The sequence below is a fragment of the Canis lupus genome, chromosome X (assembly GCF_003254725.2).
Source record: "Canis lupus dingo isolate Sandy chromosome X, ASM325472v2, whole genome shotgun sequence".
NCBI classification, from domain to species: domain Eukaryota; kingdom Metazoa; phylum Chordata; class Mammalia; order Carnivora; family Canidae; genus Canis; species Canis lupus.
The window spans coordinates 11446885-11450790 of record NC_064281.1 but is presented as its reverse complement, the minus strand read 5'-3'; the positions used below and the strand labels follow the sequence as shown (position 1 = coordinate 11450790).

At 41.7% G+C, this 3906-nt stretch overlaps 1 pseudogene; it reads left to right on the top strand.

The window, feature by feature from the left end:
* The first annotated feature begins 322 nt into the window (after positions 1-322).
* Positions 323-3135, top strand: LOC112651866 (beta-hexosaminidase subunit beta-like; annotated as a pseudogene).
* The last annotated feature ends 771 nt before the right edge of the window (positions 3136-3906 follow it).

The window sequence follows — 3906 nt, the reverse complement described above, 5'->3', positions numbered from 1 at the left end:
CTGCTGCTTGAGGGTGGATGTCTCCACACCTGCTGCACCTCACCACCCCCCCCAGAACTTGCACATTAGCCACAGCCCCTTGCCCACCACTGGCCGCCCAGCTCCCTCCTGCAAGAAGGGAGTCAAGGAGTGTGCTTGTCGTGATGAGCCCTGGGTCATCTATGGAGGTGCTGAATCACCCATATTGTCTCCCTGAGACGAATACAACACTGTATGTTAACTGGAATTAAAAGCTTAAAAAGAAGTGTTCTAGCGATGTCCTGACTCTACTTTTGGTCTCTACAAGAGGCATCACGGCCCTGCTGAACTTAATACTGAGGTACAGCAGCATCTGGTCTCCGCTGTCCATGGCTGAGTATGATGTTTTCCCCACTGTCTCTTCAGATGAATCCTATACTTTACTTGTGAATGGACCAGTGGCTTTACTCAAGGCCACCAGAGTGTGGAGAGTATGATGAGGATGCCATGAATTTTAAGAAATTTAACGTTCTTCACTAGCACAGAGTCTTGCCCTTATCAGAGCGTCGCATTCTCCTATTCTTTGTCTCGTGTTTATACACCAAATGACTCCCATTGGTGACCTCATAGGCCTGGTTACAAGGGATTTGAGTCATACCAGAATTTGATAGCCCTGGACATACACAGTCTTGGGGAAGAGTTCAGAAAGACATCGTGACTCCATGTTACAATGGCCCTACACAGTCCGGAGGAGCTATCAACCCTCTTCTGAATTAAACTTACAGCTCCCTGTCTAAATTTTTTTAAAGAAATTAGTACAGTGTTTCCAGATCAATCCATCCGCTTGGGAGGAGATCAAGTGGAATTTAAGTGTGGGGAGTCCAGTCCAGAAATCCAATTCTTTCATGAAGCAGAAAGGCTTTGGCAAAGGTTTTAGAAGACTTAGGATCTTTCTATGTTCAAAAGCTTCTAAAAAAAAAAAAGCTTCTGAGTTTTGTTTCAACCATAAACAAGGATCCACAGTCTGGCAAGAGGTTTTTGATGATGGTGCAAAGCTTCAGCTGAAGCACTTCAGCTCAAGTCTGGAAAGATCAAATGTATGGTGAGGAACAGGGTGAAATCACAGCAACTGGTTTCCCTGTGGTCCTTTCTGCTCCTTGGTACGTAGATTTGATTAATTATGAACAAGGCTGGAGAAATTCCTATAATGTGGATCCTCTCAATTTTGATGGTCCTCAAGAACAGAAAAAATTTGGCATTGCTGGAGAAGCTTGTCTGTGGGGGGAATTTGTGGATGCAACTTACCTCCCTCGGAGATTATGGCCTCAGGCAAGGGCCATTGGTCCAGAGACTCTGGAGTCATGGAGACATCAAAGACAGAGAGGATAGGGGCACCTGGGTGGCTCAGTCAGTTGAGCATCTGCCTTCAGCTCAGGTCTTGATCCCAGGGTCCTGGGATGGAGGCCCACGCGGGGCTCCCTCTCAGCGGGGAGTATGCTTCTCCCTCTCCCTCTGACCCTTCCCCCTGCTTGTGTTCTCACTCTCGTGCTCGCTCTCTCTCTCTCTCTCTCTCTCAAATGAATAAATAAAAAATCCTCAAAAAATTTTTTTTAAAAGACTGATTTCTCCAGTGCTTAATAGAGAAATGTAAGATGCATTTTGATTACATCCAGGAAGATAACAAAGTGTCCGTTTTCACCACCATACTGCCATAGCAGGAAGACAGAGAAAAAATACAAGAGGCATAAATATTGGAAAGAAGAGAGAAACGTGTCTTTGCTTAAAGATAGTACTGATTATCTGTCTTGAAAATCTGAAAGATTTCTCTGAAAAGTGATTAGAACTATAAATAATGTTCATATAATTAAGGAAATAGAAAACAAAAACATTAACATTAATAGCCTTCTTATACTAGCAATAACCTATTTGAAAATGGAATTAGGGACGCAGGAGTGGCTCAGTGGTTGAGCGTCTGCCTTTGGCTCAGGGCGTGATCCCGGGGTCCTGGGATCGAGTCCGGCATCGGGCTCCCCACGGGGAGCCTGCTTCTTTCTCTGCCTGTGTCCCTGCCTCTTTCTCTGTCTCTCATGAATAAATAAAATCTTTAAAAAAAGAGAAAATTGTATTTAAAAAATTACATTCATAGTATCAACAGTAGCAAGGACGTTAAAAAAATAAATAAAACCAGGACAGACTAAACCTAATACAATTTGTAAGATTTAGTTGAAGAAATTAAAGAAGCATATTTTTCCTGAAGGATATTAAGTAGTACCTGAAAAATGTAGTTATGCCATGTTTCTGAAAGATACAACTCAGTGCTGTAAAAATATAAGCTTTTGTCAAATTCATGTATAAAGTCAATGCTTTTCCACTTGAAATTCCAACAAGAAACTCTAAGAGGAAGTTGACAATCAAAAAAAAAAAAAGACAATCCAACTCTAAAATTCATATAAAAGTGAAAAGGTAATAAAAGGAACCAAGAGAGTTTTTCAAAAGAATATTGGGTATAAGTGGCCATATCAGAAACAAAATATGAGTACCCCATGAGGCCATAGGAATTCAAATAAACATGCATCAGCTTCTGAAGTCTCTTTTCTGTTCTATTAATACATTTCTGCTAAAGTATTATAGAGTAGTTAGAAAAATGGTGTAATTTGCTACCTATGTGGAAAACCAATATTTTAGATTCCTAATTCACATCTCTTTATTTAAATTATTTATTTCCTAAGAACTAAATTTCAGTTGGAGTCAAGAGCTAAATGTAAAATCAAAATAAGGAAATTATCAGAAGAGATTTAGGAGAACTTAAATGAATACAATAAACTCCAAACTATTGTTATTTAAATGGAAAAAGAAATCACAATATAATACATATATGTGTTACATCAAAGTAGACAAAAACACCTGGGCAAGGAGCTGGAAGGATCCCTATCAATAGGCCAAGAAGTGCTTACTTCTAGAAACCACCTAAGTGTTCAGCAAGGGAAAAATGATCTTTAGGACATTTTATTTGGTTGAATTGAAAAGGCAGGTCAGGGCAGCCCGGGTGGCTCAGCAGTTTAGCGCTGCCTTCGGCCCAGGGCGGGATCCTGGGGACCCCGGATCGAGTCCCGTGTCGGGCTCCCAGCATGGAGCCTGCTTCTCCCTCTGCCTGTGTCTCTGCCTCTCTCTCTGTTTCTCTCATGAATAAATAAAATCTTAAAAAATAAAAAGGCAGGTCACCCGGACACCTGGGTAGCTCAGTGGTTGAGCATCTGCCTTTGGCTCAGGTCGTGATCCTGGGGTCTCGGGATCAAGTCCCACATCGGGCTCCCTACGGGGAGCCTGCTTCCCCTTCTGCCTATGTCTCTGCCTCTCTCTCTCTGTGTCTCATGAATAAAATTAAATAAATTTTAAAAAGGCAGGTCACCTATATATATATATATATATATATATATATATATATTTATACTTATAATGTGGAGTCATAGAGAAGTAATATAAGGTAGAAGGACTAGAATGATATTTAATAATTTGTAAGGAGTAGTAGAGTTTAGGGAGGGGTTGGTGACGCGGTATGGACAGTGATTTGGGTACTTAGCTGTTCAGCCCTACAGCGCTGTGCAGCAGAACTTTCTGTAGAGAGGGAGATGTTTTGTATCTGTGCTGTCCCGTTCAGTAGCCCCTAGTGACACGTACCTGTTGAGCCCTTGAAATGTGGCTAGTGTGACTGAGGAAATGAATCTCTAATCTTACTAATTTTTTTTAAAAAAGAGTTTATTTACTTATTTGAGAGAGAGAGAGAGTGAGCAAGAGAGAGCATAAGCAAGGGGAGAGGGGGAAGCAGCTACTTGCTGAGCAGGGAGCTGGAAGTGGGGCTAGATCCCAGAACCCTGGGATCATGACCTGAGCTGAAGGCAGATGCTTAACCGACTGAGTCACCCAGGTGCCCCGATTTTACTAATGTTT